This window comes from Halichoeres trimaculatus, unplaced genomic scaffold (assembly GCF_033239565.1).
Source record: "Halichoeres trimaculatus isolate MK-OKI-2021-1 unplaced genomic scaffold, fHalTri1.1 fHalTri1_scaffold_20, whole genome shotgun sequence".
Taxonomy (NCBI): domain Eukaryota; kingdom Metazoa; phylum Chordata; class Actinopteri; order Labriformes; family Labridae; genus Halichoeres; species Halichoeres trimaculatus.
In genome coordinates, this window is record NW_027437198.1 from 24,819,911 (window position 1) to 24,844,586 (window position 24,676).

At 42.3% G+C, this 24,676-nt stretch overlaps 1 protein-coding gene across 3 annotated transcripts in view; it reads right to left on the reverse strand.

Moving 5' to 3' along the window:
- The window catches only part of gjc1 (gap junction protein gamma 1), a 56,996-nt gene that overhangs the window by 9,932 nt on the left and 22,388 nt on the right, over positions 1-24,676 (reverse strand). The window contains exon 1 of one of the 3 annotated variants that reach the window (XM_074696143.1): positions 2,711-2,937. The exons of the other annotated variants lie outside the window; for them this stretch is intronic. The gene's annotated coding sequence lies outside the window, so the exon portion shown is untranslated. Of the gene's footprint in view, positions 1-2,710; positions 2,938-24,676 lie in introns of those variants that run through there. 3 annotated transcript variants of the gene reach the window in all.

The window sequence follows — 24,676 nt, forward strand, 5'->3', positions numbered from 1 at the left end:
TTATTTTCCATACAGCGCCAGATCACAGCAGAAGTAACTTACCACTCTCGTAAATCAGGTCTAAACCCTGTTTTTTTTTTATTTAACACTACACAGCCTTGTGTTATTCATGTAGTTTATATGACTACCTGTGGCACTGTCTTCATGTCTTCTCTTATCAATTCTCTTATCAATTCTCACTACGGAAAAATAAGAACTATGTGATTACAGATATAGTAAAAAAGGTCCCTTTATTTATATTTTTTCTTTTGTTTCAATGATAGTTATTATTATTATCATTATTATTATTATTATAATCATTTATTTATTTATGTTAATCATGTTAATTAGTTAAAGCTGTATCCTTTCAATCCTGTATTTTTAATACATACATAGCGAGTGCCCTGGTCGGGGCACCCCATTCAAAAATATCTGGACACACCTCTGCATGTCAGCGCAAATCTCTCTGCAGGTACGTTATGTTGCTTCGCTCACCAAAAGATAGATTTATGCTGAACAGAGGGTTCAACTCGTGGATTAGAGGGAGTTACAACGCAAAATGGGACTTTCCCCAGGTAAGAGTCAAACAACTCCCCAAGCATGCAACGCGTCTCTGTCTCTCTCTCTCTCCAGTTAAATTGATGTGGATCGCCCATCTGCGTCCCGTCTGCTTCTCCGCAGTCACAAACAGGATGAGCGCAGACGCTTGTCTCAAAATACTCAAAGGGCGTGTAAAAATAATAAAAGCCATTATAGAAAGTTGTGCTCTACAAAGCCAGCAGTGTGCCTGGACATATCGTTGGCTTCTAATCCCTCCAAGACCGACCATGTCTGTCCGAGACCCATCGAGAACGGGAGACCCCGAGACCAAGGCAAGACTGAGACAAAAGACTGTCGAGGCCGTGACAAGACCGAGACCACGAAAAAGTGGTCTTGGTATAAAAAGTATAAAAAGACAATTTTACTTAAAAAAAGACAAAACACTTGATAAGATTTCAGTTTTTTGCAGTGTATAAACCACACAGAGTGATGGGGTTCTTCTGCTGGCGCTGACTTTGTGGATACAAACCTGGAAATAGAATTGAAATTTTTTTCTGCAACTCACAGGTTATTTATGTAGTGGCATGTGCATCATAACAGAATATAAATCCTAGAGTTAGATGATAACACGTCTTTAAACTACATTATTAATGTGCCTGGGTGTTTACCCCCAACAGGTGATTTCTTCACATCATTTTCTTGGTGTCCTGATGACAAAAGCCCCACTCTGTCTCCAGAATTCTCTCTGATTGGAAACTTTATCACAGCGTTCACTTTATCTCCTTTCCTGACGACATTTGAAGTAAAATCTCAAGCAATGTCATTACCGCTGCACAAAGCTCTGCCTTGAATGATATCAAACAGGAGCTTTAAGCCGTCCTCCACGCTGACAATGAGGAGTGAGCAGAGATTTAATATGCGCTCTTTGTCAGGCTCCATCAAACACCAAAACAAAGCTTTTATTGAAAAATAAGGGACGTGGTTAATAATTAACTGGATGGAATTAAATTGTTTCTTTTGTAGCAAACAGGAAGTCATTACTGGATGGTTTTAGTGTGATAATTAGGGTCAGACGTAGAGGCACAAACAGCCTCAGAGACCTCTGAGCGCCCTCAGTAAGGGTCAGCATTCCTGCTGTCCTCACTTCGGGGTCATCTCCCTCAGACGTTTGTGATCCGAGCCTCCACCTCGTCCTGCAGATCAAACTAATCTTCTCCCACAGCGAGCCGCCGCACATCTGTCCACGATCGACCCCTGGATCGTCATAAATGGGTTAAAGTCTGGCTGCTTTGATGTTGACAGATCAGCGTTAAGCATCTGAAATTATGTCATACAAAGGTCCGTCTGCGCAGAGGAAGCTTGACTGGAAACACACAGAGGGTTTTTCTCACACTGAGACTCCCCCGCTCTTTCTCTGAATGCGTGGGATAAGCTCCTTTGTTAGGCAGCCAGAAATATTCAACTAAAAAAAAACAGCAGAGCCAAAAACGGACTTCTTATCAACTCTTTATGACTGTCTATTTTTTCCCTCCAGCTGTAACTTTGTTTAAAAACTCCACGAAGGGATTCTGCACGCTAAAGGTGACTTTGCATCCAGAGCATGGAGGCAGAAGTTTATCTGAGCTGTTGATTCATGCAGTAATATCTACCAGACTGAATGCTCGGTGTGCGTTTTCACACGCAAACACACAGGATTGCAGCTTGATGAATGCACGCGGCCAAGAAACGCAAACAAACTACAAATTCCAGATGGCAGCCCCAGTTTGGGCCCCTGGCTTTGTACCAGGAGACAAAAGAAGAAGAGAAACAAAACTACTGATTCTTTTTGTTGTGAAGTCTTCTGCGACATGGATGAGGAGGAAAATCTTTCCTCCGTATGTTCATGGGAAACGAAAAGTTAGCTCATTAACGTTGTCCGAAGGGAAGAAAAGCAACGGTAAACTGGTTCCATATGTTACATGATGAGTTTTTGCGCCAGGCTGTGTGCATCTGTGCTTTTTACTCAGAGAAAAATACACGTTAAGTTATCTCATGAGTGTGAAGAGCTCCATCAGAGCATGCACCTGACATGTAACATCACTTTTTCGCCTCCGTGACATCCCAACGAGTTTACAGCACGTGAAAAATACTCGAAAGCAGCACGTGGTGAAAAAACGAGCAGGAAAGTGAAGGGATAAAGCAGCATACTCACTCTGCTCCTACAGAAGCCAGGTACTGTGTCCTTTGTCCCTCAACCTGAGGCCCCACATCTCTGCCTCCGTCTCACTCAGCCTCCTTCACCTCCTCTGACATCTGACGTCAAAAACAACGGCATCCCAACAAACAAAAACCCCCGTCTCGTCTGCAGCCGCTCTCAGTGTGTGTGTTTAACCAAGTGTGAGCGCTTCCTGAAAGAGAAGGGAGGCAGAGCATCTTGCTTCTTTCCCTGTGGTACTCACAATGGTCCTCACTTACCCCCTTATCCCCTCCAAACTGGGTCATGGTTGGGGGTGGGGGTTGGATGTGTGGTTATGATGGGGATGAGGAGGAGGTGGTGCTGGTTTTAATACCCCCTCTGAGGGCAGGAGGGAGGGGAAGTGTCTGGGACTGGCTGACAGTGATAGGAGGGGTGGAGGAGCGCGATAGGACGAGGCCTTCAGGTGAGAGTGAGGGCGGCAATTTTATAATACTTCTTATGTTACTCTCATCTTTTTATAGACTTCAAAGTTTCACTCTGGCTCTGATTCAGTCACAGGAAGAAGAAGAATCCTCTGAGTGTCTAAGCGTGGATGTAATCAACCGTTATCTGTGTGTTTGCCAAACAAGAGTTTAGTGAAAATAAACGACTGATTAGACTCATCCAAACAAAGGACGATCTATCCGGAGTGTTTATTCGAAACCACTGACAAATAAATCAGTGGGAAGATGCGAGTTTCGACTCTGAAACACTTGTTCAAAGTCTGATATTGCAGATTGGAAATGTATTCAATAATGATGTTAAAGATAAAGAACGGAAATAAGTTTTTGTTCTGAAAATTTGTTTTACTCCTCTGCCATAGTCCAAGGCTCCGTTCATATGACAACATTTCACCCCAAAGCACAATAATGCAGAGAAAACAATTTGCTTTTGCACAGAAACGCTGAGGAACTGAACACGCCGTAGCAAGCATGCCACGCCTGTAGTTGGCGCTATAACTGTATTGTCCAGACAAATGCTAAGTGCAGAAGTAGAGCAACTGATGCATGTTTTGTTAAAAGACAGTGGCCGGAACATAACTTACTTCTGCATCTTTTCCTAAAACCTTTGTCGTGTTAATGGCCCCTTAGTAAACATAATCGATTACGTCTATGAAGGAATTCGGGCATCGATGAGTTGCATTGTTGTTTTTGTGGTTGGTAAAATCAAAGATTTACTGGTGAATCTGCTGTTCTTGCACTTAACTACAGGAAGTGGTCAGGGCAGTATGGGGGGCAGGGTTAGTTGTCACACTTTCTACTGTATTGTGAATTGTTCATCAACAAAACATCCTTCAGTTGTCATTTCTACATTAAATCGAAGCGTCAGGCGTTAGCTTGAAATGTGTATCCCTCTCATTACCTATCAAAAAAACTCTGGCAGATTGTGACAACACCATCATGGGGATGGTTTTCACACACTGTGGGGTTGTTCGGCTTACATGACTGACTGGTGCCTTAAAGCTGTACTCAAACCCCCCGTCAATTCCAATATGGCCGCGATAGCCAATCTGCTTCAAAAGTCCATTTCAGAAACAGATGGGTGACGTCAGGGAGACTGTGTCCATTAATTCTTACAGTCTATGGATGAGCTGCTATTATTTAGCACCTGACATACATGCCGCCAATCAAGAAGGGCAAGGCAGATGGACCTGCCTGATTCAGCGTCTGAAATCCTGCAGAACCATCTTGCCTGGCTCCATTGACCAACGAAATCACTTGGCTAAATTCTGATCAGCCCAATCAGGGAAGAGAGGTGGGAGTGACGAGCAGACGTGACATCAACAAACTTTGTAATTGTCAGCGTTCCTTTGATTCTTAAGTAAATTTTACAAAAAGGGCAGCAGTCGTCCAGCTCACATAAGCTACGTCAAACCGTGGCTCGATGTGGATTGGTCTGTGACGAATGTGTCAATCAGAACGGTCGTTCAGTCAACACTTGCTGATTATTTGAAGGTCCCGCCTCTGCAAACAAATCCGAAGAGCTGCTACCTAGATGGACTAGTGAAGTTTTCCGTGGCAGATATATGAAATTGTCCGTCTGGCGTGTCAGGTAAGGGTTGTATGGGATAATAAAAAAAAAAAAAAGTAAGAAGGCAGAACCAAAACCGAAAGTTTAATTGTACTGACAAGATGACAAATACATAATTTAATGCGTCCAAACACAAAATGCGCAAGGAACATGAACAGGAAACACATCTTTAGGCCCACCTACTCTAAAGAGCCGCATTTCCACCAAGCAGACCAGTTGAGTTTGTCTCGCTACGGCGCATTTTGTGGTGTTTCCACTGACTTATCCTGGGACAGATTCCCAAATAACTAAGACAAGCCCTCCCACTTTATGGGACCCTTTCATATGGGTGCCACACTGAACCAACGGCTCTCGGGGGGTGGAGCTACAAGGCTGCAGACCGTTGACGACGCGATGGCGGCTGCATTTCTCCTGGCGACACACAGACTTCTGTGAAACAAAGCTTGATTGACCTTTGTATCAAAGAGCTACATGCCAATCACAGAGAAGACTCAGGTTTGGAAGATGCAAAAGCTGGGCAATAACTGTTTGATATAAAGGCCTGCCTTTCATAAAAGTCTGCTTCATATGAAGGCCAGGATTTCATATTTGATTGTTTCACGTCCCCTAAAAGTTTCATGCTTGAAGAGGATGGTCTACGCAGTTTACAGTTTAGATTTTCAAAGGTGCAACAGAATTATATCCTAATATCTGAGCCGTGTGTTTTGTTTGCTAAAGTTAGACTCAGTGCTGTTACAAAGAGTGTGTTGACGTAAAGCCCAGCTCAATTCCTGCTCGGGTTACGTCGGAATTTTTGTCTGAATCTGCTCTGAAACTTTGCTACCAGCTGGGCTGAAGGACAGAGTGGTCTGACCACAGGCAGTCTTTCATAACGTGACTAATAATTGATGTCCAACATGCTGTGTGTGATTGGTGCCAGTAAATTTGGGTCTTTCAGGAAACAGAAAGAGTCGCCTGCTGAAAAATGTGACATAAGCATGATGAAAAGTCGTTAAACGAACTCGATGAACTCTGCTGTACGTCAGCTTTACATTCTGCGGCTTCTCGCAGTAATGTGAACGCATAATCCTCCTCCTCATTTTCAACGCCGTGCCCTTCTCCTTCCGTCACTGCGCTCCTCTGTAATGCTCTCACACAAAGTCGTAATCATGCGACTCCGAGAACAATAAAAGATGACCGTGTGATATTGTCCAAATCCAGTCACCAGTGCTGGCTGCGGAAATTAGGCCCGCGCGCTATCTCAGCCCTCTTTTCTTATCTGCGTCTTCAGAGCCGACCAGTTGCTATCACCAAATTTCACAGATCACAGGCTGAGAAATCAGAGGGTGTAAATCCTCTTTTGATTCATATCATGTCACTCAAAGTCCACAGCTTCTGTGAAATACGTCTCCCTTAAATGTACAGACATCGCAATTTGGCCCGTTCCTTCATGAAGTCTCTGAGCAGACAGAGGCGTGTTTTTAGATGTGTCAGTTTGGTAATAACCTTGAATAATTTGATGTTCTTTCCTCCTTTTGATGTAGGGGGTGTCACGAGGCACTTCCTTTAGTCATACTGATTTTCAGAGACATTAAACAGCTCGAGATGTGATGATGAGTTTGATGTTGCTGCTGATGATTGCAGTTATCCTGAACCAACACAGAAAATTCACATTCAGCCATAACAGAAGCACTGAGGAGGAATGATGGCAGATATTCACGTATTATTCATCTTTAGGGCTTTCACTGTGTGGCCGTTTGACAGCCGAGTACAAAGTCCCTCGTCCACTTCTGTGTTCACATCCTGACTTATGATTAATAAACACTAAATCGCTTCCAGAGTCACTTTTCCCTCTCTGTTTGTGCTTGTTTGTGCCACAGCAGAGGTCATTTTTGCAGACTCAGCCCGGGCGGTGGGAGAGATGATTTATGACTTTCATTTTGTGCTGACATAAAGTTGAACACCTCTCTGTTACTGTCACTGCTGCTCTGTTTGTACGGGGGCAGAGCTCAGGAGCCGAGCGCTCGACTGCTGATCCAGAGGTCTCCGGTTCAGATCCCAAAGAGCAAAATGCTGCGATCAATCAGAGATGATGAATGCATGAACCATTGGTGCAATATGTTGAGTCTAATAACAGCGTTTTTAAAACAAGCTGACGAGAAAATAGAAATACTAACACCTGTTTTCACCAAGTGGTTCAGTTTGGTTCGTCTCGGTACAGCACACATTTTGTGACTTTCCTTTGACCAAAACCAGGACAGATCCCCAAATTATCGACTAGGGAAAATTTTGGCTGATACTGATATCGGATATTAATATGGTTGTTATGGCCGATAACCGATATTTACCTATATCGATATTGATATCTGAGATGATGTGTTGAGGTAGTTCAGAGAGAAAGAGTGGTGCGACTGTGAGAAAAGACGACCATGGGAAGTGCCAAAGGATGGAGCAGCGGGGATGAACGTGATTAAAAAAGTTTTGTCTGTTTTTTGGATCAAAATCAGGAGGAAAGACATAAAAGTCCACTGGTCTTAGGTAGTTTTGGTGTTAACATAGTCAGAGAAAACGAGATAATTTGGGTCTTGAAAGATCGATCAAGCTGCTCTGAAAATGCTGGAAGCTAATGAGTAAATATGAGCTGATACCGATTAACATATCGCCCGATACCGATATTGATACCGATATATCGTGCATCCCACTTACCGATGGGTGCCAGACATATCGATCCAACCCCAGAAGGTGGAGCTAGAGAAACATGCAGACTGTTGAGTGGTCACTTCCTGTGCGACAAGTAATAAAGAAAAACCCATAACCCTGCCATGTTTGAAGTTTGTTGGTGCTTTTGAATAACGAGCCGAGACAATCAATGTCTTCCGTCGTTGCTCTATGTTTCCTGTGTTGCATTTTTCTTCTTCGTTGGATTTATTAGCAGGGTACATTTTGTCGAGCTCAAGCAGCAACCTCCAGTCTAAGAATATGAGACAGTGCTCAAGTGCTAAAATCTGCTATGTCTCAAGTGTCCACTTGAGGCTGGCTCTGGATATACCAGAAGTCACATACACACCAAGCCAAAAAAAGACGTTTTCAAAGCAGAAATTAATCTATTTACAGCCTGGTTCAAAAAATGTCTCCTGTCTGAATCACTAATTTCACTATTGGCATACAATGTATGAGCTTACATGACTGACAGGCACCCTATAGCTGTACTTGAAACCCCTGTCACTTTCAATATGGCCGGGATAGCCGATCTGCTTCAAAAGTCGATTTCAGAAACAGATGGATGACATTGGGGAGACTATTTCCATTAATTATTACAGTCTAGGGTCGTGCTTCTATGCCGTCGTGCTAGTATTTAGCACCTAGCATACACGCCGCCTACCAACAAGGGCAAGGCTGGCTGTGGAAACAGGATCAGGTTTTACCGATCCAGCCTGTACCAAGCTGTACTGATCCATACAGGACCGCTTGGTAGAAACGGGGCTCTGTTTTCCAACAGGAAGGAGCAGCTTTAATTGCAAAAAGAAGAAGAAGAACAAAGAAGGCTGAACAGCTCAAGACAGTTTTGGATTAACTGTCAGAATAAGACGTTCTGTATTTGCATATGTAAATGCTGCTCTGTGTCACAAAAGGGAAATTTGATCTGTAGTTGAGATTCATTCAGCACAGAAACAAACTTTGTTTTTAAGGTGGACTCTTTTATGCAAGACTCATTTGTTAATACCTGATTTATGTCTTGTTTTGGGTCTTTTATTTTGAAGGATTTCAGTGATGCCAGCTCATGTAAAGCCCAAATTTTGGGCTATTTTTGCTACGTCATCACAGGATCCTTCAGAAACCAAAAGATAGAGTCCTTAGCGGCTGTCAAATATCTTCTCTTTCTTTGAAACTCATGACTTGATGACGCCAGTAAACGCTCCCCTTCAGCCTGAAGCTCCGTGAAACACCTTTCAACACGTTTCACTCATACATGTCAGCAAACTCCTCAAACTGCACTCTGCTAATCTCCTGTTGAAGTGTGACACTCCTGACACATACAGGCATCCTTCAGAGCCATGCGTATACACGCCCAGCGTTAGATAGACTGCTCATAGATGGATTGAGGAGATTGTGGTTGCTTAACTCCCATAATCCCTCAGCCCGTCTGCATAAACCAAACTAATTTGGCTGCTTTGACAGCGTCTCGTCCTTGTAAACATCAAAGCACTTTAAAGAAGAAGCTTGAGTGACAGATTTGTCATTTTTTTCCCCCTTAAACGGTTCCAGTGGAGCCATTATCTCTTTCCAGTTGTGGACTGACGGGTTGTTGTTAATGAGTTTAAAGCCTGAGGCAGCGGGAGGCGGGGGTATTTATGGAGAGTAAGGAGAGAAAATAGAGGAGTGGTCTTCATCGATGAATTAAATCAGAGCGTTTATAGACGATGGAGAGCTCAAACTAATAAAACCAACACCATCTTTTTAATTACTTATCAGTAAACGCTACCCCTGGAAAATGATTTTACTGAAAGTCCCCTCCTCTTCCAGCTCAGCCCTCTTTAACCTTCTGCATATTTTACTCACACAGTCAGAGGAGTTACTGTAAACGTGCGAGGTGTAAATATTAACGACAGACATGAAGTTACAGTTTTACTGAGGCTTTAAGAGGCCACATGCCTCGTAGACTGCGCAGCTCAGAAATGAGGTCTGAAGGACTCGTCTGGACAAACGGTGAAGAGTAGTTTACGGCGCAATACCTCAACAAAAACAGCTCAGTGAATCATTCAGCATCCAGATACTAAAACTGTTATTCATACCAAAAAAGACACATGGACATATTTGGAGTCTGAGTTTGGGGAAGAGGCTCATACTGGAATGAGATGTTAGCTTTATTAAAGAGACCGGTGTTATTTATTTGTCTGAGACTTCACAGGAAGTGAGGAGGGTTGCCTGTTCGAGGAATTATAAGCATGAAGAAATGAATCTGTTACCTCTCATATAAGCTAAAAACAATGCAACTACACAAAAACCTAAGCCTCATGAGTAGGGACGGGTACCTTTCACATATGAAACGATATGGTACTAATGCCTGGTACCTGGCAATTGGCACTCAATTGTACCAATTACAGGTTCTTTTCTGTATGTTTATGTGGTAATAAATGTTAATTTGCTAAATAATAAAATCTCAATTGAACCAAAACTTGGTACCTTTAGATTCCCACCCTACCCATGAGGTGACACCATAAACTGTAAAAAATAGTGGACGTCATCTTGCTCTGCTCAAAGTGAAAACTGCTCCCCGTGGTGACTGGCTGCAGTATAGGTCAAAAAATCCATCTCCCCAGTCATTCCAGATGGGCTGTGGTCAAACTTTAAAAAATTTGTACACTTCTTAAAAATGTTTCTCACGTCCTATTGTTGTGGCGATTTGAAGATATCATTTGGCTGCCTTGTATTGGCTGAAAACGTATCTGTTCCCTGAACGGATAATTTTTCTGACATCTCTTGAAAGTAGAAAGGGACTCTGTGGATTGTATAGAGTTAGGTAATTCATTCCACCATTTGGGAACAACAGAGGAGAAGAGTCTGGCTACAGATTTGGAGCCACGCTGGGCTGGGAGCACCAGGGGTCTTTCACAGGCAGAGCGTAGTGGGCGAGAAAGAGTGAAGACCTGGATGACAGCTGATGTTCTTGTTTATTTTTTTCAGGGGTTGTAAAATATATCGTGAGGTAGAGCCAAGAAGTGATTACACTTGGAAAAGAAAAAATAATAATTATTATTTTTGTCACCTAGCTCCACTCAGATTCTCCCAGAACCCCTCACAGTCTCTACTGTGCAAACTCTGGCTGCACAACTGTGACTGGGGAATTTTGGCTTCAAAACCGTACGATGGTAAAAGGCGCCTCCACGCTGTCCGCTCTGTATAGTCTATGGGTGACACAAACTTTTGCTCTTCTAACAAGTGTTGGGAATAACGGCATTAAAACTAACTCCGTTAATTTTTCCAGTAACAGGTAATCTAATTAATTACTACTTCAAACATTATAACGCCATTACCAACAGTAAAACGAGGCAAGTTACGGTGGGGACAAGCGTCAGACACACAAGTAATGATGAGGACAATCATGTTGACACGTCTTGAACAAAGAGCTGATGCTAAAGTAAACTTTTCAGCAACGAATATCACACAGCTACCTGTGTGTGTCTGTGTAACCTGCAGTCAGAGAGGATCTCATGTAGCGTCTTTGGATCAAACCAACTCCAGGGAGAGGGGTGGATGCTTTTTGAGGTTTGAATGTAAGACACAAGTAACCAAATTGGAAAAATATGAGAGATTACAGGACCAGACTTAAAGATAAGGGGTTAATCAGGAGAAAATACTCAGGTGTGTCGCAAGTTTAATGTAAGCGAGTGCTGGGCAGTGTGTTGGGTTAAAACTTTTCAGGATGGGAGTAAACAGAGACCACTTCAGTGCCATAGATGTAAAAGACAAAAACATACATGTGAACGTTATGTCCCAGAGAAAAACCTGCTCAAAAACTGAATTCTTTGGCCAAATTTAAAGGTTTATCAAAAGCTTAACGCAATAATACCTTTCGCTGACGCACACCTCGTGTTACACTCTGTCTCCTGATCGATGCTTCAGCCAAGACAGGATGAATACATTCTTGTATCAGCGATCACCTGCTGAGTATTTCGTGTTTAGTGTCTGGCTGGAGCGGAAACCTGCAGAGTTTCAGAGCCCGCTTGTACACAGTGTGACACCTGTAGCTGTGCTGTTATGTAACTTTGTGTGTATTTATGTGCCAGGGATTAACAGTCTCAGTGTTAGGACTCAGAGTCCCGCTGGCTTCTTTGAGACCTTCCAGTCTCGATACAGGGGACAAAAACATCATCATTATGTCTCTGATGCTGCAATAAAGAGCAGAGAGAGAAAAACTCTGCCTCTGTAGACACATATACAGTCTTTTTTAAGCTATACTGCCATCAAACTTCCATTAATGCAGGATTTGCAAACGTATACAGTGCAGGAGTTTGCATGTGTAGCTCCAGGCTGGCTGCAGGAGCTAAAGATAGCATACTGTAAACAATGCACTCTATAAATAATGTTTCAGAATACTAAACAAACCATGTCAGGCATGTTATTGAAGAATCTATTTACGTACGACAGAGTTTCTAATCTGATTAATTCATTCTGCAACAAGTCAAATAAAGAGCTCAGAGCATTGGGAGAGTTTCACGATCAAAGCAACATTTTGTGGATAAAATTCCTAAAAAACACATAATACGATGCAAAGAACAGCCATGTGGGTACAGTGTTTATACGTGGAGTAAATATTTCTCTGTACATGTGTTATCATACTGTGTCGAGCATGTTTAAGCCGCCACAGTAACAAATAATAGAGGAGCTTACGAAGCATGTGAGCCTGGAGCTTTAGCAGCTGGATTCTTTACATGCTCAGTACATCAGAGCACGTTTGATCTCTGGGCTTTTTTTCATTAAACTGTCTTCAAGTTTAATGTGTAAACTTTCCAAACATAAAGACTCTGAAAGATATGATTAGAAGTGCTTTAGATACCATAACGTAAACATTATCCTCAGTAGTTAACGCTCAGCTGCAGATACAGAGCTCTCCTTTAGAGTTTTAGCTGATACGGATTATTTAATACCATGCACGTGTGGGAGGCTTGGATGTGCAGTAAGATCATTCAGTGTGTAAATAGACTCAACAAATATGAGTGAAAGTTATGTTTTCAGTTATTATGGTTATTTCTAAAAGGAGTCTACAGATTTGTGCTGTTGTTTTTGTTTTTAAAGGTGTAAAATGTATAGGAACAGTGACAAAAACATGCTTTACACACGTGAAAACAACATGTTGGATGTTTGTTTTAATGTGTAGTTTGCATTTCTGTTGGTGTCATAGTATTTTCTATGGCATTTCTACCAATTTTAACCAATTAAGGAATAAGTCCAAATCAAGTGTGAAATGGTATAACATTGAGTTTTGAGAGTGTACTGATGAAATAAGCTACTGTATTTGTTATGAAATATCATCTCAAAGTAAATGTAAAATATTTCATTTGACTTGATGATGTGGTTTTGTTATACTCAAGTCAGTTTGCAATAGACATCAATTTTTTCCTCTATATTTTTTCTCATTTGGTATAAAAAATCGTTTTAGATTTAATCTTACAGTGTAGTAGACTGATAAAAACATATTCATAGTCACTTTTTTGTGCAATTTGAGATGTTTTTTAATGAGAAACATTCGCTACACCAATTGACATTTATTAGTTGCATGTTTTTGGGCCTTTAACTACCATTTTGAAGAACAGACAACACAAAGAGCTTCACAATAAAAGATTCAACACAGAAGCAGCCATCGTGTCGCATCTCAGTTTATCTAAATTCTACTGTTTCAAACTGTATCAGTCCAATCATGTCGTATCATGTATCATAATGTATTTTAGCATATTGCAATATAGCATACACACTTCATGACGTATCCCATTGTTTCTCACCTTATCACAATCTTATTGCCTCTAATAAAATAGTTTCCAATCAAATCATGTTGTAAAAGAAGGTTAATGTTGATGTTGAGAATCATTACGGTGGCATCACGAATGCAAACACCACGACACAACAGAAGTTAAAAGAGGTTAGTTATCCCAACAGACACAAAAGTTGTGAAATGAGTAAATAATTTTCTTTTTTAACTTCATTTATGATAAATAAAGCTTTGTATGGGGTGTTGTGGTACTCTTCATATAACTGATATATCTTTATTTACTAGGAAAAAAATTGTCATCTTACACTTAGCTAAATTAATCTGTCACGTTAGCATTAAAGCTAAATTTATCAAAGCTGTAACTGCAAAAGGAAATAGTTATTTACTTTATAATTTTTCTGTGTCTGTCAGGGTAAATGTCCTTTTGATTACTGTTGTGTTATGGCATTTGCATTTGTACTGATGCCTTTGTATTGATGCTTTGCATTTGTGTTGTTGCATTTGCATTCTTGCTATGCCGTTTGCACTCATACTGTTGCGTTTGTTCTTGTATAATGGCGTTTGCATTCATACTGTTGGGTTTGCCTTCGTACTGTTGTGTTTGCATTGGTGTTATGGTGTTTGCACACATGCTGTTGCGTTTGCACTCGAACTGTTGTGTTTACACAACAACGTTTTTTCGTGTAATGGCATTTGCACTCGGACTGTTGTGTTTACACAACAACGTTTTTTCGTGTAATGGCATTTGCACTTGTACTGTTGGGTTTCAATCAATCAATCAATCTTTATTTATATAACGCCAAATCATAACAAATGTTATTTCAAGACACTCTACAAAAACATTTACAGGTCTAGACCCGTAAATGTTAATAAAATTTTATTAGCAGAAACCCAACATCAAGACAAGATAAGAAGTCTTATCTTATCTTAATCCACCATGAGTACAGGACTTTGCAGCATTTAGCAGTCGTGTTTTAGCGTTTGCATTTTTACTGTTGCATTTGTTTTCCTGTAATGGCATTTGCACTCATACTGTTGCGTTTGCACTTGTACTGATGCATTTGCATGCGTGTTATGGCGTTTGCACTCGCACTGTTGCGTTTGCATTTGTGTTATGGCATTTGCACTCATACTGTATTTGTATTTGTGTTGCGGCATTTGCAAATGGACTGACACCTACTGGCCACCGTAAATCATGACATATTAAAACCCATTGAAGCTTTCCATAACATATCTTATCAAATCGTACTGTTACATATTGCATCATATCATATAGTTTCAAATCCCATCATGTCATATGTTAATGAATGGTTACATGATGTAACATATTGTAAAGTATCATACAGTATGGAAGCCTTTCACCAGTTGTATCATATCAAATCTAATCCAGTCACATCACGTCTGTTCACATGGTTTCACTTCTTATTTTGTTTTATCATATCCTCTTGTCTCATATTGTATCTTATCATCACATTAAACCCTATCCTGTGGTGATGTATCTCATCATATTGAACCATATTGTGTCACATTATGTTATATTGCATCATAGTGTTTTATTAAATCCTTCAGCTTTCCTGTTTCTTCAGTCAGAGCAGAAACTACAAACGTCCTCAACTTAACAAAAACCGTGACTACCTCCATCACATGTCCAGGCATTAGACTTCCTTTGTAACGACGTCCTGAACTCGTCAGCCTTCAGATTCTCATCTCTAATTAGTGGAGAAGAGATGAGTTAACCTGAGGTGAACAGAGGCCCGTGCAGCTCCGCAAGCATGTGTACGTTATCGTCTGTAATCATGCATGCTAAGATGAACACACGTGGAGGAACTGCTAGCAGCTAGCTCCTCGGGCTCAGGCTCACCTGCACACTTCTGAGACTCATTAGAAGAGGAGGAGGGGAGGAGGAGGTCTGTGTGTGAGGAGGACAGAGTTATCGTGGAGTTAGAAATATACGATAAAGTGGAGATTGAATCTGTCCCAGTAACATAGTTAAAGGGCAGAAAGGCCCCAGGGAGAACGCTGTGTGTGTGTGTCAGGATATATATGAATGTGTGTGTGTTTGCGTGTGTGAGTCAGACTGAAAGTGACTCAGGATTAGATGCCTCTTGTTGTGTCTTCGGGCAGGGATGGAGCACATTAGACACGAGTATGTGTGTGTGTGTGTGTTTACATGTGTAGGTGCATGTGCAGAGCACCTTTGCCTTTGGTGTCAAGTTTAGAGGACAGGGGTGAGTGTGCATGAGCGTGCATGCACGTGTGTGTTTAAAACCTACTGTACATGTGTGTGACTCTTATTCATATTACGCTGGTTCTCCGGGGAAGTGGACAGTCGTTCATTACAGCGTGAGCTCACTCGTCTGACAGATCGCTTCTTGAGGCGACTGCTTCTGCTAAATATCACACACCTGGATGCACAGCGTGCGCCGCTCCCTCTCGTTCCGTGTCTTCTAAGACCCTATTACCATGCTAATAATATCCAGCAAATCACACACAGCACTTTCACCTTGATGAGTCTTGGTAGGAGGAGGAGGAGGAGGGGGTGCGTACAGCACACACAGGATTAGGGGTGACTTCGTTTACCGCCGCGTATCTCTAATACAGCAGAAGCTGAAAATCCGGGCGGGGGGGGGGAGACGGATGAAGGAGAGAAGTTTTTCTTTAAATAAAATCCTAAATATGTTTTAACTCCACAGCTGGGTCTAAAATTATCCTCATGCACTGTGTCCTGCAGAATGTGACTTTGCAAGTGTGTTTGCAAACGTTGTGTTTCGTCGTTTTTGTCAAAAAAAGGATCAAAAATTCTAATTTATTAACAACAAATGTTACAATTTCAGATTTTTCTGCATAATTGATTCGGCTGATTGAGACATGGGGAGTATGAATTAAGTCTAAGGAAGTCAATTTTTTAAAAATTGCAGTCTGGACTACTCTGGTGTGTATCTCAAGCCACGTTGACACGACGCCAAAAACGGTCAAATCCGATAACATTTCATTGCGTTTTGTCCGAAAATGGAAACTTTTGAAAACGCTCTCCAGAGTGGAAAGTTTTGAAAACGCTCCTCCATCCAGCCACATGTAAACACAGAGTAGCGTGTTTCAGGGTGAAACACTGATGTCACCGCATGTGCACTCTCAGTTTCAGGCGAAGGTTGCGCGCCTTGAAGCCACAACTTCCAGTTAAGCCATTCTGGTCCAGTTGGTGGCAGTAATGCACCTCAAGGTTGGATTGCCTGCCGTCTCACAATAAAACGGCAGAAAAAGAAAGAACAACCACAACAATGATGGCTGATTTCCGAGTAGCATATACACAAACATATATCCACATCACCAACTACTGGCCTGGCATGGCCACTACATCGTTATGACTTGTTCTCTTGGAGTCGTATGAACGTGGATCATTTTCATGGCATCCTCATGTAAACGCGGGTGGCTTTTGGAAACGCAAAGGAAGAACGTGGCCTCAGTTTGTGGGAATCACTTTGAAACAGTCTTAATATCAAGTTAAAATCAGCAGGACCATATAACACTTGAAGTCCTGTTTATAAAAGGTTTTTATGGAGCAGTACAAAGTTCAAGATCAGTATCAATAGTTTATGATGGGAATAGTTAATGTGTTTTTGTTCTTTTTCTTCAAACTGTCGGAGAACATGTTTCATTTAATATAATGTATTATATGATTCTGAAATACACATTGCCATTATATAATATGTAGGAGCAGGTTCATATAAGATTTTGCTTCCTCTTGTCCCCTCAAACATTTGAAGGTGTTTTTTTCTTTCTCATTTGTAAATGTTTCAGATTAATAAAAATCAAATAATTTCTTTTTATCAACATTTTTATTTATTTATTGTTTTAAATCGAAAGTCCTTTGCAGGGATCAGTGGGACTTAATTGAAAAATGGTCTTTCTTCAGTTATCTTTTCTAGAGTTTTAAAGGGCTAACCAGCAGTTTTTTGTGATTACTATCTAAAAGTTAGCTTGTAGCAGTTGTAGCTTGTTTATTCTCCCTTTTCCAGGTGTATATATGTCATCACACCCGGAAAAAAACTAGTGCTGCCAAGCGATTAAAAAAAAATCTGATTAATTACTGGATTTGTAATTAATTAATCTAATTAATCACATTTTAATCTCATATCTGCTTAAGATCCCTAAGTAGAAAAGTAATTCAGATCTCACTTTTGTCTTTAAATAACTTGAAATAAGACATTTTTCTGGACTGGTCAGTTGAATGTGGCTCATATTAAGTCTAAAAAAACATTTTCTACAGAAAATAAGACAAAAACACATGATAAGATTTCAGTTTTTTTCAGTGTGAAGAACAAGGTAAAAGGGTAGAAGTTTTAAAGAAGACGACAGCATTTTGAGCTATGCACTGGGACTCAATGTCAACAGGATATTGCTAAAATGAATTAAAAGGCATTTCATAAATATATGTTAGTTCTTTGTGAACAGGCTGTAGAAACAATTTTAAAAGTGCAGCTGATTGGTAAGGCAAAAAAACTCAAAAATACTGTTTTTTGGAAGTGATCAGTCTCACATGGGCTGATCACATCCATTTCCTTATGTAAGGAGTTTTATTTTTTATGAAATTGTGCCGTAGTAAAAAAAATGGCTTTCATCTTTGAATACTGCTCGGAGGCATGATAGCACGAGTTTTAACCAACGTTCAGGTCCATTGTTGAAGGAATTGGCAGGTGAACTAATCCTGATTTCCTCATCTTGTGTTATTTCTACACATTTTCTTCAGAAATTCTCAGTTTGTGAAGGATAATTTGAGAAAAGAGGTCTAAAGTGGACTAAAAACATCCACACTCTCCTCTAAAGTAGATGCATTTATTCAATTTTGCATCTAATCCTGCAGATTATCGCACGTCAGCCTGCAGGTGAAATCATGGAAACTGCAGATTTTAGCCATCTCCACTGGCTGCATCCTTTTGCAGATCCTTCCACGTTACCGAGTGTATCAGTAAAGGATCTGACAGTAGTATAAATGAATCCGATGTGGCTGTAAAGGCCTGCTGCATGCACGGCGCTCGCCTGTGTGTCAGTGAAGGACTTCGCTAACCCATTTATGCAGCTGGATTTGCATCGAGTGAATTGAAGCGAAAGATTTAAATGGCATCAGTCTTGCTATTAAAGCAAAGCAAAACATCAGACAAACAGGGAGGAGCAGATCGCCCTCTCTCGTCTCTCGTGGTGTGTGTGTGTGTGTGTGTGTGAGAGTGTGTGTAAAGGAGCAGTGGGAGTGCTGTCCCTTGCCTCTGCTCCGTGTGTGCAGCAGCTGCAGCTTTCAGCCCCGGTCTACACTGTAGGGGCCATTCTGCTGTCTGAAAGACTGATAGATACAAAGAGCAGAATGGTGATGAGAGATGACTCAGAGGAAAGCGCTGATGGTGCGTTTCAAACACACTCGTTTGCCCTCTGCATGTTTCAATTCAACATGTGTACGGCGAAGTGAAAACAAAGGGTGGGCTCACGGGTCAGGGGGTTTGGAAGTCGGCTCGTCCAAAACATGGGGTGCTCCGTTTGGACGAGGAAATCCTGTGAGCATCAAAGCGTGTGTGTCGATTTCACAACTGGCCTGAAGGCGGGAATATCTTGACTGAATTTGGAGAGAGTAGTCCACCTCCCCACCCCTCCCTCCATCCCTCCATCCCTCCATCCCTCGCTGATGTGAGCTCTTTGTCATCCTCTGTGCATCAGAAATAAACAGGATACAGATGCCAGCCTTCGCCTGATGCACACATATGTCACATGTGAAAAAACCCTGCAAGCGGAGCAATCAATTCTCACACTATAGAGACAAACAGGCATGCATGTGCACCCTAACACACACACACAGGAGCAGCTCCACACGCATGGCGCCCGCAGACTAATGAGACAAAATCACAGCGAGTGCATGAATGGAGCGGCCTGTTTCAGCACATGGCAGAAAGACAAAGCTTGCATGCAATGTGCCCATTCATGGTCTGGCACCAAGGGCAGAAAATGGAGCTCAGTCAGGAGCCAGCGCACACTATGGAAGTATTATAATATCTGAAAGAGGCTGGAAGGGGCGGAGAGAGGGCTAGTATCCCCGCAGTCCTCACCATCCCCCTCCTTCCTCCCCTGTGGGCCCTCGCTACCCGCCCCCACGAATCCCAACATGCCCTCATCCTTCCACTAACCTTCTCTCATCCTACTGTTCTCCATCCCCATCCCCCCCACCACCAAAAACCTCCTCCTGCTGCTCCTCACCCTCAGCTGTAAGGACAGAGGCTTTCTATTTACACATCACATACAGCGCATCATGCCAGCGGATGATCATAATGGCTCATTAGAGTTGGAGGTCATGTATGTACAGCGATGCACGTGGGTTGGAAACCATCAACACCACGACTCCACAACTCTGGTTTGAAGTTGACCTTAACGAAGGATGGTGATCCACATTTTTAAAGTCATCCCTTAAACTTGGAACAGAAATGCACAAGAAACAGCTTCTCGAAGACCTCGACTCCAGATGCACAGTCACTGTAAACACACAACTTGAGCACTTTTATGATGTCCCGTCTTACAAGCCGGGAGGTGCAGGGACTGTGTTTACACAAAGGGCTCTGTTTAGACTTCCTGAAGCAGCCAATGAGACGCATCCAGAGGAGATACCGTCTGCTAAAGCGAGACGTGACACAGGTGTGCAGCTCCGAGTGTCTGCCTCAAGACCAAACTATTTTAATACCTCAACGGGTAAAGATGGAGAGTGTACGTTGTTTCTCTGTGACCCACACATTAACCTACTTTCCAGAGGTAAATTCCTCTGTCTCTAAACAAATACTTCTTGAACAGCTGTGGCTAAAAACAAATATGCGACTACTTGGAGCGCAGATGGCCTAGTGGTCTGGGTCCATGAGGTTCGCCCTCGCGCAGTTGGCCCAGGTCAAATCCAGCTTATGGCCTCTTTCCCAGATGCCCCCTACTCTCAGCCTGTTTCCTACTCCATCCACTGCCCTCCTCTGTCCAATTAAAGGCACAAAAAGACCAAAAAACAAACAAACCAAAAAACCCCTCCAACTCCCATAGTGCACTCCTTCATCAGACTGCAGCGCCACCTTCTGGCCCGGAGTCTCACACACACTGTCGTAAAGATGCGACTTTCTTTATTCAAGTCAACTTTTTACCAGATACAACGCTGACAACAAACAAACATTGTAGCAGACGGCTATATGTAGCGCTACTAGCAGCCCGGTGCTACAATGAATCTGTAAGCTAACATGACAACAAGCTAACTGACAGTTAGTACAGAAGTTGAGTAGCCGTCTATACGTAGCGCTACTGTCAGCTTGGTGCTGTGAGACGTGTCTGTAATGTGTTGGGTTAGTAAATCCTGGTTAGTTATGTCATGGCAATCATCTACCAATCAGAGCTAACGTAACCTCACTCTTCATTATATTGATACACTGCAAAAAAACTGAAATCTCATTAAGTGTTTTTGTCTTATTTTCAGTAGAAAATGTCTTTGTAGACTCAATATGAGCCACATTCACCTGACCAGACCAGAAAAATGTCTTGTTTCAAGTTATTTAAAGACAAAAATGAGGCCTGATTTGATTGTAAGACGTAAAAAAAAATCTGCCAAAAGAGGAAGAGAAAATTTATTTGTCTAAAGACACTATTCTAGTTTCAAGCAAACTTTTCTTGTTCCATTGGCAGATTTATTTTACTTGTTTCAAGCAGTCCAGACCCCATTTTTGTCTTTAAATAACTTGAAACAAGACATTTTTCTGGTCTGGTCAGGTGAATGTGACTCATATTAAGTATAAAATGATAATTTTCACTTCCACACTTGATAAGATATCAGTTTTTTTGCAGTGTAGACTCTCAAGTTTGAACAGACCACTGCAAAATAACTGCTGCAACAGTTTAGCCTTTTTAGCCTTTAGCTCGTGCTCTATCTCTCCCCTGTTTATCTTTCTTCTGCTCTTCTGTCCTTTTTCTGTCTGACAGTTAGGCTCCAGTGTCCACCATCACTACAAAATTAATCACAGAAATCTCTGTCGTCTCTCTTCTAAACTTCGTCAACTGGCGTGGTGTTGTCATGGAGACTTGGACGTGCCGTAAATCAATCCAGTCTTGCTAAACTCGATCAGGAAGCTACAAACAAGCTACTAAATAGCATTTTGATATAATCTTTATTGGCGCTGTTAATCTCATTTTAAAGTGGGGCATACAATCTGGCGTGTATCTAGAAGGGAGACTTTTTCAAGAATCTCTTCATAGTGAATTTAATGAAGCTTTTAGTTGCTACAGCAGTGGTCCCCAACCACCGAGCAGTGGACCGGTACCAGTACTCAACTTACATTATTTTAGTTTGATTTATTATCGGATCCTGAATGATGTTTTATTTTAAAAAATGCCAGATTCTCTCTGTCATACCCATCTATAACTCCTTCTTGATGCCAAACCCCCCAAGCTAGCAAATTGGACAAAAAACAAACATCTTTGGAAAGCTAGGGTTAAAGAGCCAGTGAGGAGACAGAAGAATAGCCGGTCCGTGTAAATATTGTCGGACATTAAACCGGACCGTGACGCAAAAAAGGTTGGGGACCGCTGTGCTATGGAGCAGGGACAGAGCCAGGAATTTTAGTTCTGGGTGGGACGGACATATTTTGGTGGGGCCTTAAGTTATAAACGTTTTTAGATCATTAATTTAATTAAGAAAAATGTCTGACAATATACCAGTGTTACTATGTGTGGTTTTAAAGCAGATTTGGTTGCTTTTTTCACCTTTAATTGCATGTTTATAACTCTTTTCTGCATCAGGCGGATCTACTGGGCCCCCTGCTAAAAGCTTTAGATCGCTTCTTTGGGGTCACCCTTTCACACATCCAGTCTTTGAAAAATATGACCTGTACAAATGTATCTGTGCAGAGACAGAGCATCTAACGCTAACAAAACAAACATGAAGTGACAAAAGTTTAGGATGGGCCTGGGACCTTTGAGCCCACCCATAATGCCGCCCCTGCTTCAGAGGGAATCTGACAAGATGTTTTTCTGGATTTGCTTCAAGATTCTCTTTTATTCCACTTTAAACTCCACTAAGCTGTTTTTGTTTTCCTGGCTGTAGCCCAAAGCACACACACACACACACACCGTGCTCTGATACAGTCCTGTGTTTGTTTTCAGCAAAGGTAAATAAACGGCTAACAAGCAGAGAGAGGCAGAAACAACTCCCTGCAGAGACAGAAGATTTACAGACTTCAACGCCGGGGTCAATTACCGCCCCGTGCCCGCACACAAAACCGCTCAGCTCCTCCGCTCATTGATGAGATTGATTCAGAGCTCGGGGTAACTCCCTGCCGGCCGATGTGTACAGGAGCTGATTAGGGCTCTGATTTACGACTGTCCGTGAATAACGGCTCTCCGAGCTCAGTGGGACTGACCCAAGAGGAGAGACGCTCGGGACGAGTGGTGAAAAGACAAATGGGCTCAGCGAGGTGAAGCGGGATGGCTGGAACGAGATGAAGGGAGACAAAAAGAGCATTAGCCTGCTACTGTACAGAGGCCTGGCTTATTATGTCCGGCCAAAGCAGCTCTGAGACCTGCCAACCCGACTCGGTGCTCGCCTCCCTCAGGGATGAGCATCGAGTCGACTTCAAACAAGGTGTAGGCAGAGGAAACCGTCCAAACAGGTCCCAGAGGATCGAGACACTGAAACATCACCAGCTGAGCTCTCAAAGTCACCTCCAACACTAACCCAGCGTCGAATCTACATCCGTTTAGGGTGCGACAATAAGTCAATCAGTCAGCAACATGCACGACTTCCTCCAGAAATTAATTAGCATTGTGTAATGAAGTTTGGCTTGTGCCTCCAGGCAGCGACGGGATGTTTGAATCTTAGCGTAAAGCAACCGCTGACTTCAGGATCAGGAATCTCCACGAGTGTGTGTCCACACACACACGCTTCACAGAGGCAGCCAACACAGGGGCCAAATGCCACTGCCAGCTGAGGTTGGATTTGTTTACTCCAGATAAGTAGAGACATCCTTGCCATCGCAGTGACTGAACGCTGAGATGATGATTTTGGCTGCGCTCGTGAGGAAGAAGAGGAGGAGGAGGGGGGATGTCTGCGTGCTGAAGGCTCATGTTGACTGGGGATACATGTGCATTAACACAATAATGTGCAACACAGAGGAGTGCGGGATTCCGGTGAGGGTTTGAGACACTGAGCTGACGTGATGTGGAGTCATTTCAGTCCAACACTTCATGCTTCATATCTTCAGTTTTTCTGCTGCTCTCCTCCGACAGAGGTTAAAGCTCTCGCTCAAGGATGCTCCCCAAGATCCCTCCAGTGGTGAGCAGGCACCCAATCAGAAAGCGTAAAACTGCGCTCGCAGATTCTAACCCTGACCCTGTTTCCTGTGACAATCCACAGGACATCCTTCATGTTTATACGCAGCCCTGGCCGGGCCCTGAATGACAGGTGGGGCAAGGATCTCCGCAGCTATTCTGCTTTAATATCTGGGTGATAAGTCAGTGTCTGAGCGCGCGGCATTCATCAGCCATCACCCACTTTCATTTGACTGCTCCACGGACGCCATCACTCCACTGCCACCGACTCGCCTTAAGGTGCGGCGCAGGCGAAGTGAGGACCCCAGCTGCAAAGGGGCCAAGGTTTATCAAAGGACAGGACTGCGAGGAGAGGGTTGATACAGAGTTCAGCATGAATTCATTAAAACTCTGCACAGGGAAGCGCCGTAAAGCGACTTATATCTCAGGATAAATGACAGATTAATCGCTGAGGGTCGAGGGATGAATGGATGGTGGAGTGCTGCAATAAACCTCATTTTGGACGACTTAACACTTTAGATAACATTTAGAGAAGGAGGAACCCCGATCACTTTAATGGCGCCCAGGAACAAATCGTCAATAACGTCACTCATCGCTCATGCAAACATCTCCTGATTGTGTAAATTTATGCAAAACTCTCACTCCTATTATAATCCAAACAGATGTTTTGCAAAGCATCCACTCCCCGTGCAGCGAGTCAAAATAAAGAAGTGAGCTGTCAAACAAAAACTGGTGTTATCAGGCTGTGAACATGTTTAATTCTGCTGATGCATTTTAATGAGGCCTAATGAGTCTGCCCTTTTTAGCATTTCTGCATCAGCTTCATTGTTTTAACATCGGAGGTTGGCGTTTGTTTTTTAATGCAAAGATTAGATGGCTACAGGATATGAACAAAAGATTTAATATTCAAACTTGCACAGTCTTTGTTTAACAAACAGACAGCAGCAGAAACTGCATTTAAACAGCTTTAGATGGACTCAGTCATAAGTGATAGTGCCAAGCAGAGATAGACCAATGCTTTTTATTTCAGGGCCGATACCGATACCGATTATTGGTGGTCAAGGAGACTGATATTTGGAGCCCATATTCTTCCAGTAAAAGTGAAAATATTGGCATTGAAA